Source organism: Chenopodium album, chromosome 12, assembly GCF_948465745.1.
Source record: "Chenopodium album chromosome 12, dcCheAlbu1.1, whole genome shotgun sequence".
Taxonomy (NCBI): Eukaryota; Viridiplantae; Streptophyta; class Magnoliopsida; order Caryophyllales; family Amaranthaceae; genus Chenopodium; species Chenopodium album.
The window spans coordinates 29,046,391-29,063,525 of record NC_137845.1 but is presented as its reverse complement, the minus strand read 5'-3'; the positions used below and the strand labels follow the sequence as shown (position 1 = coordinate 29,063,525).

At 34.5% G+C, this 17,135-nt stretch overlaps 1 pseudogene; it reads left to right on the top strand.

Annotated features, from left to right (window-relative positions):
- The first annotated feature begins 10,182 nt into the window (after positions 1-10,182).
- LOC145571093 (receptor-like protein kinase ANXUR1 pseudogene) lies at positions 10,183-17,089 on the top strand (annotated as a pseudogene).
- Positions 17,090-17,135: the final 46 nt, after the last annotated feature.

Genomic DNA, 17,135 nt, shown 5'->3' with positions numbered 1-17,135 from the left:
ACATTTGTGAGTTTATGCGTGAAGAATCTGAAGAGAGCTTAATTGTGTAATTTTTCCAAGTTTAACTTTGTCATATTAGTTTCGGATTCCATGAGTAGCTCTCCTATCACATTTTAGAATTCAAGTGTTTGTATTGTTTTAGTTTAGGTGAGTGAACTGTTTGTTGCATACAGTATTGTAGGCTTCTATTGTGAAGCTGAGTGAGAAAGTACTCAGGGAGTACGGAGAGAATATAACTCAGGGACTTAGGTTGGGTAAAATAGGGTTCTACTTTGTAGCAAGTTCATTCTGAAACTTGTGAATTCAGGTCTGATTATAATAGGTTGTAACAGAGAATTTGTCCTATTATAGTGAAGTGTTTTGGTGTTTGAAATCCCTTAGAAGGGTCGAGGTTTTACTTCCAGTTGGATCCTAGAAGGTTTCCTTGTAAAATACTATGTGCTGTGCAAGTTCCTTTTACATTTCTATTTTATATTCCGCAAAAAGTAGGAATTAAGAACTCACTACAATTCAGCCCCCCTCTTGTAGTGTTCGTCTCAACTAACAGTTGGTATCAAAGCACAGGTTCTCACGTGTAAGAAAATAACTTTGCTGAGTAAGTTCTTGAGGATAGATGAACTATAGAGAATAGCTTGAAGAAGAGTACTCTACCCAACGTCCACCTATGTTCAATGGTAAGTTTTACACCTATTGGAAGAACAGGATGGAGATATTCATGAAGGCAGAAAATTACCAAGTTTGGCGTGTTATTGAGTTTGGTGATTTTGAGGTAACTAAAACTCATGAGAAAAACGAGGTAGTTCCTAAACCTTTGTCTGATTTTGATAAAGAAGATTTTCAGAAACTTGAATTGAATGCTTTAGCTATAAACTTCTTGCATTGTGGACTTAGACCCCATGAGCACAACAAAATCATGGGATGCAAGTCTACTAAGAAAATATTGGATCTACTCGAAGTTACTCATGAAGGCACAAACGAGGTAAAACGTTCTAAAATTGATTTATCGATGTCTAAGTATGAAAGATTCAAAATGCAACCTAAGGAAACCATAGAGGAAATGTTTACTAGATACAATGATATTATTAATGAATTGGATTTCCTTGGCAGGCACATTCCTATAGATGAACATGATAGGAAAATCTTGAGGAGTCTTCCATAAGATGAACGCTAGAGATCTAAGGTCACTACATTGAAGGAAACTAAGGACTTCACTAAGTTCAATATGGAACAGCTGGCTGGATCGTTGATGACTTATGAACTTCACTTAGGTTCCAATGTTGAAAGTTTCAAGAACACGAGCCTTGCTTTGAAATCCCAAGACTTAGATGAGTTTGAAGTTGATGAGGAAGATATGTCCATGCTAGTGAGAAGATTCAAGAAGATGATGAACAATAGGAATTTTAATAGGAACAAGAAACTTTCAAGTTCCAAAGATACTACGTGTTTCAAGTATGGTTCTAAAGATCACTTTATTAGAGACTGTCCTCTAAAGGAAAATGATAGATCGAATTCAAAGGCAAGGACCAAGCTAAAGAGTCCAAAACCTAAAATCCATCCTTCTCAAAGGAGAATGTAAGAAAGGTTATGATAGCTGCCTGGGGAGATTCAGAATCAGAAGAAGAAGAAGATCAACCATCAGAAGAAACAACACATTTATGTCCTATGGCTAAAACTGATGAAGAGACCATATTGAAAGCATAGGAGGCTGAGGTATGGTATTCTATTAATGAATTAAAACATTTCTCTAAGGAAAACTTGATACATGTTGTCTTCGAAGTTCAAAATGATTTGAAGGAATTACTTGTTGCAAAAGCGCAAAGTGACAAGGACCTTGAAACTTACAAGGAACACATTGAATGGATAGACAATATGAAATTTGATACTCAATATAGATTCTTTAGTCTCTTTTATGATAATGTTATTCTAAAAGAAAATATTGAAAGACTAAAACATGATAACATACTCTTGAATGTGGAAATGTCCTTGTTAAAATTGAGTGGAGCTACTCCTAACTCTAAAGTTCCTCTTCTTCATTAATATCCGAATTTTAAAAAACTAAAATCTGATTTGGAAGAACTAAAAACGGATAAAGCAGGACTTAAGGGGGAACTTGAAAGAGCTAGGAAGGGTAAGTAACCCATAAAGTACAATGTACCTGAATGGATTGCTAATGCTCAAGCTAAAAGAACAGAAGGTTTAGGTTACAAGAAGAAGATCCAGAAATAAAAGAATTATGTTGATCTACCTAGTAGTATTGTTTGCTATTTCTGTGGTAAGACAAGACATAAGCAGGTTAAGCATCCTAAGAAAGAAAAGTGCACTCTGAAAAATGAAAACCATGTAACAAATATAGGTTAGAATATCTAATTCTACAGCTATTACATAGGAACCCAAGACACTAAAGTTTGATTCTTCATGCAGGTTCCAATGAGGGGGAACAATACGTGGTACCTTGACAGCGGTTGTTCTAAGCACATGACTGGAGATAAATCAAGATTTCTCTCGTCGGACACTTGTTATGGTAGGACTGTGACCTTTGGAGATAATATGAAAGGTGAATTTATAGCTATTGGAAGAGTAGGAAGGTCAAGTTCCCATGCTATTGATACTGTATTTTTGGTCAAGGGTCTCAAACACAACATGTTGAGTATTTCACAATTTTGTGACAAAGGTAACTCTGTCAGCTTTACTTTTAATAAATATATAATCATCAAGAATTACACTAAGAACATTATCTTGGAAGGAACTCGTAAAGAGAACACATATATTGTGGATCTTAACAGAGTTCCAAATAGTAGTTTGACTTGTCTTAGTGTTATTGAGGATGATCCTTTGCTATGACATAAAATATTTGGTCATGCAAGTTTTTCTTTAATTACTTGATAAGCTTATATCCAAGGAACTTGTGGAAGGTTTACCTTTTATGAAGTTCCTATATGATAAAGTATGTCATGCATGTGTTAGAGGTAAACAAACTCATGTTTCTTTTCAGTCTAAAAATATGGTCATGATGGGGGATCCAAGCATGTCGTTAATTACTCAAACCACATCAACAATATTTATAGACTCAACTACACCTAGACATAGCATAGGGTAAGTCGAGGTCGATTCATGAGGAATGGAGGGTTAAATGTTATAGTCTTTCGTTAAGATATTTCAAAGATAATGAAATGGTTTGGTGTAAACTAAAGATTCAACTACTAATCAAGTACGGAAAATCAATTTCACAAACACTAGGGACTTAGAATCCACATACATTCACAATAGAAATGTTAATTGGATAGGAGATTGATCAATCAAACATTGTAAGGGAAAATAGCAATTACAATCAAGATGACTCGATAGGCTATTTCCTAGGCGTCAAACTAGTGTCTCTACGAATGACTAGCTAGGAACATCACAAATCAAGCTCAATCTATAAATGTAATCTCCAAATCAATGGGTCGTGTCATTGGAGAGTCACAATACAATCTAGCTTGAAAATCAAGGTTAGCTACTCCTTAACAAATCAAACACATGCACAATCCTATCAACCAATTTAATCACAATATCAAATCAATCAAAATCCACCAATTAGCTATGATCTATCATTTATGCATGCTTCACCATATCCCTAGCAAGGAATCTACTCAAACTATCAACAATCAAATCAATGAATAAACTTAAAAATGCAACAAATTATCAAAATTAAATTTAAAATATTGAATTAAAGAGAAGATTCTTACAAACTTTGATAAAGGAAATGTGCTTGCATTCAAAGGAAAAGGAAATCAATTATAGCAATCATCAAATTCTCAACTTTCTATCTCTACAATCTAAGAGTTTCTCTCTCTTCAATCTAAGAGTTTCTCTCTCTAAAATCTAAAACTATAATTTCCCAAAATAAAACTTCTATCTCTAAAAATAGAAGGAAAATCTATATATAGCAAAACTAACTAAGGAAAAATTAGTTGGTCGTCCAAAGAGAATCTGTACAGGCGCGCCCTCACTCCAGAATGCGCGGCCGCAACGAGAAGGGTACGGAATAGGGAGCAAGGGTGGCGTACCCGCGCAAAGGATATGCGTGCCCGCACCTGTAGGGAATAATTTCAAGCATCCCACACTTGAGCCCCACTGTGATCATACACTTAAGCATGGTGACGTCCAAAGTGAAGGAAGATAGAGCAAAAGAGTCGCCAACAAGTTTTAGGAACTTGTAAACCGTTCACATGGTGAAGGTTAACCCCTTCATGATCCAAGAGATCGCTAACTCCATAGTGTATTTGGGGATGAAGGTACAAATCTAACCTAAAAGAGATTGAACCTTCCCTAAATAGGCCTCTACTTTATTCTTCTCATATTTATGTGCGCTTTCCAATCAACATACAATCATTATATTAATCCTAAACATGTTTAATCTATGTTGGTTGATTATTAATTCACAAATAACCTATTATTGGCGATCACTTGAATTAATCATATTAGCCTAAATAAAATTATTAATTATCTTATTAAGCGTGATTTCAAGTAAAGATTCCCTTTAAACCTGCAAGAGAGGGCATGATCAAGCAATAACAACAATAAATATCAAGCAACATAATAATATTGACCACAACAATCATCATCATCATAATCTCAATCTCATCAAAGCATAATAATATCAATATTAGCAAGATCCTAGGCGTGATACTAACATGATTAATAACAAATCCTAGCATGTCACTAAACATTAAATATCAAAACTTTAATCCTAACATGATACTAGCATGATGTAAAAAATAGGAAGCAATCTAATTAATCATGATTAAAGAAAGCAATAAATAACATCCTAACATGATACTAGGAATCAAAATAATCTAAACACGATTTCTATATCAAAAGAGTAATTAAGTAATTAAATTACTTACTTTGATGCCTCGTACCTCTTTTATCAAAACAAAACACACGTTAGTAACTTCAAGGAAAATATTAAATCGAACAATTAATTTAAATAATTGAAATAGGGATTTGGGCCAAACCCTCAGAACTATCAACCTTTCACGTCTAGGGCGAAGAAAACTTTGAGCTTAGCTAGGTGTGTCTAAGTCTCATGATGAAGGAATATTGTATTTGAAAAGGAAAGGCTTAGAAAATCAAGAGAGAGAGAATAAGCTTCTAGCTTAGAGAAAGAAGAGAGAATAGATGATTGTAAATTGTAGGTGATTTAAAAACAGGGAATATCGACCCTATTTATAGAGAAAAATGACCGTAAACGATAGAAAAGAGTCAGAATTCGACTTGGAGTAAAACTGGTCTGTAGCGACGCGACAACTCTATCGTTCAGCGACTGGCTTGTCGCAACGCGATAGTGCTGCATGATAAATTTCTGTATGGAGTCTGTTTTCCAATGTAATTGGGATTAATAAGAGTTTGTACTTATCTTTAAATATCAGATTTAATGTTCTAAAAACACTTGTTTTATTCCAAATAAAATCCTTTATCTTTTCAAAATCAAATATAAATACAATTAATAATCCTAATCCCATTAGAACTTAAAATAACCTTCTAGATTATTCTAGAAGATTAAAGTAATTCCTAATGACTTTAGGAGTAAATAATTAATGGACCCTCCACTTAATCATTGGGTGGTACATAAAACTCATCTAAGATCCAATTTAGCATTTTGGGCCATAACTTCCTCATTATTCATCGGAATTAGGCTTATAATATATCGTTGGAAAGCTTCTTTCAAGCCCCATCCAACTATACAATTATTGGACCCGTATCATGGACCAAACTAGACGGGACGTTTTTCATTAACAGGATACGAAAAGAAAGATTTTCGAAAACAGAAAGAACTATTTTATTAAAAACGGAGAAATCACGAGACTCTTTCACATTTCAGCTCGTTCGATAATCAATGACATGAAAAGTACACATCACTGGGTTTGGTTTTATGGGAGACACAATCAGGTGTCTACAGCACCCCTAGGGCAGGGGACTTCCTCTGAGCGTTCACCAATGCAAGTTGTGCGCTCCACTTGATTGCAATTGGGTATGATAGTCCCAAAACGAGCTGACGCTGGGTTTGACACCATGTCTTCATAAGAGCACGGCATGAGAGCGCAGGCATCAAGTCTTGGAACTAGCATCTCTTGCCTTGTAAGCCACAATGGAGTATCATCCTTGCATCTTGAGCATCTTCAATCCCGAGGAAATGCCATGGAAAGCCTTGGATTCCACCTCTCTCCTGAGAACAAAGAAAAATAACCAAATAAAAGAGAAAAAGCGATAAAAACTAAGAAAATGCAAGAAAAAGGGAAAAATAACTAAGAATGAACTAACTAAAGAAAAGGCTAAAACTAAATAAAAAGATATAAAGAAGGTTATAAAAACGACAAAAAATCATTCAAAATAAAGCTAAATGAGTGCCATAAATGACACTTATCAGGCCAGTACCAAAAGACCATTGGAACTCATTCACATGGATCTCTGTGGTCCAATGAGAATCCAAAGAAAATGTGGTTAGAAGTATGTGATGGTTATAGTTGATGGTTTCTCAAGGTTTACATGGGTTTTCTTTCTTTTTAGCAAAGATGAAACGTTTTATGAGTTTGTTGCATTTGTAAAAAAAATAAAAAATAAATAAAAAAAAAAAAGAACAGGTAACCAATTAGTGCATCTAAGATCAGATCATGGAACAGAATTTGAAAACTATAAGTTTGATGAATTCTGCAAAGAACATGGAATGGATTACAACTTCTCTGCCTCAAGAACACCACAACAAAATGGTGTAGTAGAACGTAAGAATAGAAGCCTTGAGGATATGGCCAGAACAATGATGATTTCAAGTGGTCTGCCTAGGAACTTCTGGCAGAAGTAGTGAATACAGCATGTTATATATTAAACAGAGTAACTGCTAGGGCCATCACCAACAAGACTCCTTATGAACTCATCAAAGGGAGAAAGCCTAATATTTCTTACTTTAGATCTTTTGGTTGTAGATGCTTTGTTCATAATAATGGTAAAAGAAACTTGAGAAAGTTTGATGAGCGTAGTGATGAGGCTGTATTCATAGGATATGCCTCAAATAGTAAAGCTTATAGAGTCTATAATAAAATAAAAATGTGTGTTGAGGAATCTGTACATGTTATTTTTTATGAAACTGAATAATTAGTTGATGTACAGGATGGTGATGATGATTTTGAAAATTGATATGCGAAAGTATGATCCAGATGAGGAATCAACATCATTGCTGAAGCAGCAAACCAAAAAAGAAGGTGAAGCGAATCATGAAGAAAATGAAGAGCAAACAACAGAGAATGCACAAGGAACTCCACTCCAGAATCAAGATCAAGAACAGGTGTAAGTTCCAGAACAAAGTTCAAGTTGAAACTCAAGATGAAGTTCCAACGGATGTACTAGTCAACAATACTAATCTAGAGAGATTGTATCCAATCAAGGACTTTAAGCCTAAGTCTTGGAAGCATCAAAGTTAACATTCAGTAGATGCAATCATGAGTTATATTACTAAAGGAACTCAAACCAGATCTCAACTTAGGAACTTTTGTGCATTCTATGCATTCCTATCCTCCATGGAACCTAAGAACCATGTTGAAGCTTTGACTGACGCTGACTGGATTAATGCTATGCAGGTTGAATTAAATGAGTTAGAAAGAAACGAAGTTTGGCATCTAGAACCTAGACCTGATAATCAAAAGACGATAGGGTTGAAATGGGTGTTCAGGAATAAACTAGATGAGCATGGTATTATTGTCAGAAATAAAGCAAGACTTATAGTATAAGGTTTCAATCAACAGGAAGGAATCGACTATAAAGAAACATTTGTTCCAGTAGCTAGGTTAGAGGCTATACGTTTACTTATTGTTTTTGCTGCTTATATGGGATTTAGGTTGTACCAGATGGACATCAAGTGTGAGTTTTTGAATGGATTTCTTGAAGAAGACATCTATGTGGAACAACCTCCTGGATTTGAGAATCCAGAATTCCCAAACCATGTTTATAAGCTTAATAAAGCCCTTTATGGACTGAAGCAAGCTCCTAGAGCATGGTATGAAAGGTTGTCTAAGTTCCTTTTGGATAATGGTTTTAAACGTGGCAAAATTGATAAAACTTTGTGTTTAAAATCAAAAGGAACTGACATTTTAGTTGTGCAAATTTATGTCAATGATATATTAATTGGTGCAACTAACAAATCTCTTTGTAAGTATTTTGCGGACCTTATTGTAAGAGAATTTGAAATGAGTGTGATAGGAGAGTTAAATTTCTTTCTTAGTTTGCAAATTAAGCAAACTGAAGAAGGGATCATGATCCATTATTAACAAAAGTTCATAAAGGAATTGATTAATAAATACAAGCTTGATAATGCTAAAACCAATAAAACTCATATGGGTGTTGCAACTAACTTGATGAAGACCCATCTGGAACTTGCAAAGATCAAACTATGTATCGAGGTAGGTCTATGTCTCAGGTTCCAAGCAAACCTAAAGGAGTCTCACCTGATAGCAGTAAAGAGAATCCTTCGTTGCTTGAAAGGAATTAATGACTTGGGTCTCTTCTATCCTAGGTGATTCATTTGATTTAAATGGCTTTACTGATGCTGAATATGCAGGTGACTTGGTCAATAGAAAGAGTAATTCAGGTATGGTACGGTTTTTAGGACTGTGTTTAGTATCTTGGGGTTCTAGGAAGCAAAACACAGTTGTATTATCTACAGCTGAAGCAGCATGTTGTTCACAAATGTTACGGATAAAACGACAGGTTATAGATTTTGGTATTTTATTTTAATGTGTGCCTATCTACTGTGACAATACTAGTGCTATTTGTATTTCTAAAGATCCTTTTCAATATTCAAAGGTCAAGCAAATCCACATTAGGGATCACTTTTTAAAAAATAATGTGGAGCAAGAGAATATTAGAATTTTTTCAAACTGAAAATCAAATTTCAGATATTTTAACCAAGCCCTTGAACAGAGAAAGATTAGAGAAATTGAGATTGGAACTTGGGATGATCAAGCTAACTTGATTGCTTTTGAAGTTCCAAGATATGGAAAAATCAAAAATAATGTAAAGAGAGCAAAAAGGGCATCTAGCACAATCTTGGTGTGCTAAACATAGCTAAAGTGTCACTGTTGCTGAATTCTTGGAGGTTAGTTCACTAATACTTGAATGCGTGTGTAACTAGTAATGTACAATGTATGTGTGTAGAAAACGTGATCTAATTTAATCTGATTTTTGGAAATTCTTATTTTTGGAAATTAAGTGAATTTGGAAAGAAAAGATTTTTGTTCAAAAACTCAACCTGATCAATTTTAAAAAAAAAAACTGAGATTGTTCAATTAGTGATTAAACAGTAAACTTTTCATATCCAAAGCACTGCTTCATTAAATATAAAAGGAATCTTTCTCCCACCTTATCTCTCCACTGTCAAATCACCAAAGACTACTCTCAGTAAAACCATCAAACTCCTTAAACCCTTAACAACCTTCATCCATGGCAGTTGAAACCAGCTAACATTCCACTGAAAATTTTGACACACCACAACATTCTGAGCCAAAAGAAACCTCTCCACTTGCTATGGTAGTTTAGGAACCACCAAAAATAAACAAAGAAAAACCCGAAGAAAAATTCACTCCAAATACCCCAACTTCATCTACTACCAAGAAAAGAACAATGGTTAAAGAGAAGACTTCGGCAATTGTGTTTGATGTTGAAACGTTGGGACTATTCTAAAAGTTCCAAATGAGGGTTATGAGATGTATGTTAAGGGTGAATCTGGGGTGAAAGCGGGTAATTTTCTAGGTGAAGATATTGTTAAGTTTTTGGGAGGAAAAAGGGGGAAGAATACCATGAGTCACAATGATTTAAGCCCCTTGAACAAATTGTTGTTTAACTAGGTAAGAAAAACAATTCTACCTAGAACCCAAAATAAAGGAGAAGCATGTTTGCTGGATATGGGTGTCATTTTCTTTTTGGAAAAAAGAATAAAAATAAAATTTCCTTCACTGATGTATCAACATCTAGCCCACTGTGTTCCTAACAAGAACAAAGTAGGCTATGGGGTTGTGCTGTCAGCCGTTTTGAGTCTCTTGGTGTAAAACTCAAAGGTACTTAAGGTGGATTGAAGGAAAAGGAAGAAAATGTTATTAATAAGGAGAATCTACTGGGAATTAGTCTAGAGGTTGTAGTAGGAAAATTAGGAAAATGGAAGAAAAGAAATCTGCAGCCATTGGGAAGAAGAGAGAAGGGACAGTTTTTGGTGAGGCTGTAAGGAAGAGTAGGAAGCTCTCAGCTAGCTCTTTTCCCCAAACTAGCATGGAGAAACCTCTTGAATTGGATGCTGATGATAAGGTTCTGGAAGGGCAAGTGGCTGAGCTTACTGAACATGCAGAACTTACAAAGAGGCAGTTGAAAGAGGCAACTGCGAAAATTCAGAAGCTAGAGAAGGGCATACAGGGTCTTGAGAAGAGTCTGAAGGGGCTGCAATTAGAGTTCCAGAAGGCTATCAAGAGCCTGAAAAGACAAGCTGGAAACCTGCATTGAAACTTTGAAGGAAGATAACAAGAAGGTTCTTGAACTTCTTCAAGACCGATCCAGCTTAAATCCCTTAGCCTACCCCAGCCTAGCCTAGCCTTAACTATTTTTTTTCCTCTGTCTATGTCATGAAAAATTTCATTTCGTTTTGATTTACTTTATCTTCATGGTTTGTAATAACTTAAAACAGGATGATAATCTTTTGGTTTTAATAATATTTTGGAACTTTGCCTAAACATATGTGCTTTGTGTGTTATAAAAGTACATGCAGGAAAGTGTTCAGGGACAGGCTTATAGGAGCTAGTCAGCGCTGCCTTCAGTTTCCCACACTCGATGAATTGCTTGTGGGGCTGTGTTTAGATGCTTAATGACTTAAAGTGTAGGACTTTTTGATAATGCCAAAAGGGGAAAAAGAAGAAGCAAACTTGATGGATGAAGTTGTTCTGGGTTCTAGTTGATAAAGTATCAGAAATTTCTCTGATGATGTGTACAAAGTAGTTTAATTCTATTTTGTTCTGTTTTAAATTTTTTTTTTTTTTTTTTTTTTTTGTTATGTGTTTTTTTTTAACTTGTTTTCTTGTTAAAAATTAGGATTTTTTTTACTTTTACCATAAAAAAAATCACAAAATTGTTTTTTACTACCAAAATTTTTAAAAGTTTTATTTTTCCACCAAAAAAAGAATTAAAAATTGTTTTTTACCACCAACCGTCAAAAATCTAACGGAATTTTTAGAATTCTTCGATTTTCGTGCCAAACACATGATATGTAGGGGCTTTGAGGGTATTTTGGCCCTTTGGGTCCAATTTGAGGTCAGAATTGACAAATAATGATCGGAAATGCTTCTTTTTGCGTGTTTAAAAATACCCCGGTCTGATCATTTTTTGTCAATTCTGACATCAAATTGGACTCATAGGGCCAAAATACCCCCTTAAACCTATGAATAACATGTTTTGCGCACGAAATCGAAGAATATTTTTTAAACCGTTAAATTTAACGATTTTCTTGATGATAGGTGGTATAAAACAATTTTTAGAAATTTTTTTGGTGGTAAAATAAAACTTTTAATATTTTTGGTAGTAAAAAGCAATTTCGTGATTTTTTTTTTTTTTTGTGGTATAAGTCAAAAAATCCTAAAAATTAAAAAATACGTCCTTCTATGTAATTTAACTTTCCTTAGAAGTTTGCTAAGTTTGTGATCATCAAAAAGGGGGAAATTGTTAAAGCATAAGAGTTTTGATAATGATGAACACAAAGAGCAAACTTCAACTAATAAGATTTCTCTAAGTGTTGTAAGTAGAATAGGTGAAGTAGACTTTGGAAGTGGAGGACTAGCTTGCCTATGAAGACTCAAGGAGATTCCAAGGAAAGTTAAAGAAATAGAAGAAGAGTTCCTCAGTAGAACTAACTGAGTTCCCTAACAGGGTCATGAAAACAGCAAGTTGAGAAACCTAACTTGGCCTGCATTGAAGACAGCAAGTTCCACAAGAACTTGGCATGCGAAGTTCCAGCAAGGTACTGGAGAAGTGAAGACAACAAGATCTTAATCCTGGACCGCGTAAAGCCCAAGTATCCTAACCTACAAAATTTGACGAAACAATCTAGGTTATGTTAAGTTTATTTTTTAAGGATTGTTGTAAATATGTTAATTTAGTTTATGCATGGAATTTATTAGAAGCGTGGCAAAACTGGCAAGCTTATAAAAGGAAAGTTTATAAAAGATAAGTTTTAATTTATGAAAAGATTTCTAAAGATTTTATTTTATAAAATCCGGTTTTAAAAAGATATTATTCTTTTCATTAATCTATCTTTAATAATTAAGTTTTCCAAAAAGATTTTCTTTACAAAAGATTTACATAAAAACGTGTTTTGTGAAATCGGCAGTTTTGATAATTTCTATCTTTTGAAAACCCTACTTGCTATACGAGTTTATCTTGTATATAAGGTAGAATTCACAATTAATACACTTGTGAGTTTATGCGTGAAGAATCTGAATAGAGATTAATTGTGTAATTTTGCCAAGTTTAACTTTGTCATATTAGTTTCGGATTCCATGAGTAGCTCTCCTATCACATTTTAGAAGTCAAATGTTTGTATTGTTTTAGTTTGGGTGAGTGAACTGTTTATTGCATACAGTATTGTAGGCTTCTATTGTTAAGCTGAGTGAGCAAGTACTCAGGGAGTACGGAGAGAATCTAAGTCAGGGACTTAGGTTGGGTAGAATAGGGTTCTACTTTGTAGCAAGTTCATTCTGAAACTTGTGAATTTACGTATGATTATAATAGGTTGTAACAGTGAGTTTGTCCTATTATAGTGAAGTGTTTTGGTGTTTGAAATTTCTTAGAAGGGTCGAGGATTTTTTTACTTCCAGTTGGGCCCTGGAAGGTTTCCTCGTAAAATATTGTGTGCTGTGCAAGTTCCTTTTACATTTCTATTTTATATTCCGCAAAAAGTAGGTATTAGGAACTCACTACAATTCAACCCCCCTCTTGTAGTGTTTGTCTCAACTAACATATTTTTAATACGATTTAATTTACTTGTACTTTCTTTTTTAATATTTTTTTTTAAATAAAATGAACAAAAATTATGTACAAAAATTATTGAAAAAACATTTGATAGTTTGTTGTAAATGCTACTATTTGAAGATTATTAATGTGTTTTATTCCTTAAAAAAAATCATAAACAAAAAGTTGTAAATATAATATTAATAAACGGTCTTTTAAAAAGGTATATGTATTCTTTCAAAAAAAAAAAAAAGTTATATGTAACAACTTAAATTATATCCAAGTAAAAGAGTGGATTAGTGTCTAGTAGTGGTCAAAGGAAAATAAAGGGTAAGAAATCATCTTTTAACTAAAAACAAGAATAAACAAATATCTAATGTAATTAGTCCACAAATTTAGCACATATATTTACTATACCATAATATCAATAATAACATGTATAAAAACACTTGCTTGGTAGAGAGAAAAGGAATATATAATCGTTGGGATGAATCACATTTGATAAAGTTTTTAACCCAGTATTGAAAATTTAAATTCATTTTTTTATTTTTTATCACATGTCAAACTTTACAAATTACATGTTGATTAAAATACTTTGTAGGAAGTTTATTATGAATTATATCACAATCAGGTTTCAACCCATAATAATATAATCAAGGACTCAAGGTTCATTAATTTTTCCAAGAAAAAAAAGGTTCATTCATATAATATTGATTTCTAAATAAAAGAAATTACCAACATACATTTTACAAGGAAAATCCTCCTTAAAACTCTCTTTTCCTTTCATTTCTAACCAACAAAGGAAATTAACAAAGAAATTAGCAAACAATAAAAAGGGAGGATGTCCAAAGATAGGCAAAATGATAATATATCACCTTTTTATCAGCAAAAATCATCGGAGCCAACTCAAAATCTTTTTTCTCAATTTTCTTAGTGAGATATTTGCTATACTAGGTTAGCAAGGGAGAGATAGTAGAAAGAAAATGAGAAGAAAATTAAAATCATTAATTTTATTATCCCTTCATTAATAAAGCAAAATAAAAGTCACAATTTAGATTTCCTTCTTTGGCGTACAGGAAAAATCAAAATCATAAAAAAAATAAAAATAAAAAAAAAAAAGAAGTTGATTAAGCTAATAATTTTCCTGTACGCCCCATTTTTTTTAACATTTCTTCCTCAATCAAGGTGTGCAACCATGCATTTTGGTTGCCACTTAAAGTTATTCATCATCACTGATGTTCTCCTCCTCTTGAGCATCACCAACCTATCATTTTCCGACGACACGAACGCGTCGATTGCCATTGATTGTGGAGCAACTAGTCAAGGGAAAGATGGGGATGGAAGGAATTGGGATGTAGATACAAAGTATCTTTCTTCTCAAGGAAATTCTCAAACTATTAAAGCATCTTTTCAAGATCCTTCTCTTCCATCTGAGATTCCAGATATGACAGCTCGGGTATGCAACTCTGATATGTCATACAAGTTTCCTATCAATTCAACCTCGAGATATTTTTTACGCCTTCATTTTTACCCAACATCTTACAGCTCTTTCAATATTAGCAACTCGTACTTTTCCGTAATTGCGGCCGATTTTACCCTTCTGAACAATTTTAGCGCTGTTGTGACTGCGGAGGCCTTAACCCAAGCTTATATAATAAAGGAGTATTCTCTTGCTCCTTTGGATGGGATTGATTCTTTAGAGGTTGTATTCAAGCCGTCGAACAAGCACGCAGGATCATTTGCATTTATAAATGGCATAGAGTTGGTTCCTACCCCAAATATGTTGGATTCGGCTAATTTGTTGGGTTTCTCTGACCAATCCTTAGATGGAAAGACTGCAACAACCGAGACGATAGCAAGGTTAAATGTAGGTGGAAACTATATTTCTCCCACCAACGATTCTGGTTTACTAAGGACATGGTACGACGACACGCCTTATATATTAGGGGCTGCGGCTGGTGTTACATCCTCGGACAATAACACGAAAGGAGTGCACTACAAAGACATGCCAAAATATATTGCACCAAGTGATGTTTATAATACTTGGAGATCAATGGGGCCTGACCCAAATATTACTCTGAATTATAATTTAACATGGTCATTTTTCGTTGATCCAACCTTCACATACATCATAAGATTACACTTTTGCGAGCACATATATACCAAGGTGAATCAAAGGTTGTTCAATATATTCATTTACAACCAAACAGCAACACCTAGTGGTGCTGATGTGATAGCGTGGGCTGGATTGAAAGATGTCCCTATTTATAAGGATTATGCAGTGAGTGTTGAAGATGGAAAAGGACAACAAGTACTTTTGGTAGCTCTTCATCCAAGGGACGGTGTAGATAAGCCGGAATTTTATGATGCCATCCTTAATGGGTTAGAGATGTTTAAGGTAAGTGATGGAAATAAGAATTTGGCCGGGCCTAACCCAACCCTATCTGAGGCATTAGTTAAGGCTGAGAAAGAAAGAAGGGAAAATTTTACGAAAGATAAGCCTAACATCAATGTCATTGGGGCAGCAAGTGGAGTCGCAGCTGCATTTGGGTTGGCAACAGTTCTTGCGGTTGTGTTTTATAAGAAGAAGAGCAAGATGCCAAGATCGAAATCAGGAACATCTAGTTGGTTGCCTATTTATGGTAATTCTCATACTTCAGGCATGAAGTCGACAATTGGAGGAAGTAGTGCGGCAAGTGCACAACTATCGACTGAGGCAACTGCCAATTGCCGTCACTTCACATTGGCAGAGATAAGAAAAGCGACTAAACACTTTGATGAATCACATGTGATTGGGGTTGGAGGTTTTGGCAAGGTATACAAGGGGGTGATTGATGGGAGCTTTAAAGTGGCCATCAAGAAGTCAAACCCATCATCGGAGCAAGGAGTTCATGAGTTTGTCACAGAGATTGAGATGCTTTCGAAACTTAGGCATAAACATCTAGTCTCTCTTATCGGCTACTGTGAAGAAGATGGAGAGATGGCTTTGGTGTATGACTTCATGGCACATGGTACTTTAAGAGAGCATTTGTACAAGGGCAATAAGATCAATCTTACTTGGAAGCAAAGACTAGAGATGTTGATAGGCGCCGCAAAAGGTTTGCATTATCTTCACACTGGAGCAAAATACACCATCATTCATAGAGATGTCAAGACGACTAACATTCTATTGGATGAGAACTGGGTAGCCAAGATATCGGATTTTGGATTATCAAAAACAGGCCCTGAAACAAACCAAAACCATGTAAGTACAGTGGTGAAAGGTAGTTTTGGATACTTAGACCCAGAGTACTTCAGACGACAACAACTAACAGAAAAATCGGATGTATACTCATTTGGGGTTGTCCTTTTCGAGATTTTGTGTGCCCGCCCTGCTCTTAACCCAAGTCTTCCAAAAGAGCAAGTTAGTTTGGCAGATTGGGCACGAAGCTCGGTTAGAAAAGGAAACATAGATGAAATTATTGATCCTCACATTAAGGGAACGATTAAACCCGAATGCTTAAAGAAATTCGTAGACACAGCTTTTAAGTGTCTATCTGATCATGGCATTGATCGCCCTTCAATGAGTGACTTACTATGGAATCTCGAATTTTCTCTTCAGCTTCAAGAAAGTGGAGATGCTTCTAAAGCTACTTCAAATAACGGGAGAAACAACCAAAATGATAACATAAACATGCACTTGAACACTCTAAATCTAGAGGAGGATGATCAATTTTCGGCCACAACATCATCATCTAACGAGCAAAACTCGAGTACTGCAATCTTTTCACAAATTGTCCACCAAATAGGTCGATGAGCGACTACTATATCATACATTAGAGACATTCTTAAGGATCATTGGAACTATTCATGCTTGAGATAATGTCAATTGATAAATATGTTTTTTTTTTTCATAGGGAGTGATTATTAGTCACGTACGTTGTTTATATTTTTTGAGTTTTTCAAGTCTTCAAATTAGTGGGTTTTTTTTTTTTTTTTTTTGACTTTGTATTTATCATCTAATTACCATTAAAAAGAATGACATTATTTTCATCAATTGATTATAACTTTTTGTTTGTAATAGCACATTATGATTATTATCGATAAATAAAAAAAAATATTGCAAGAGAACCGTAGATTAC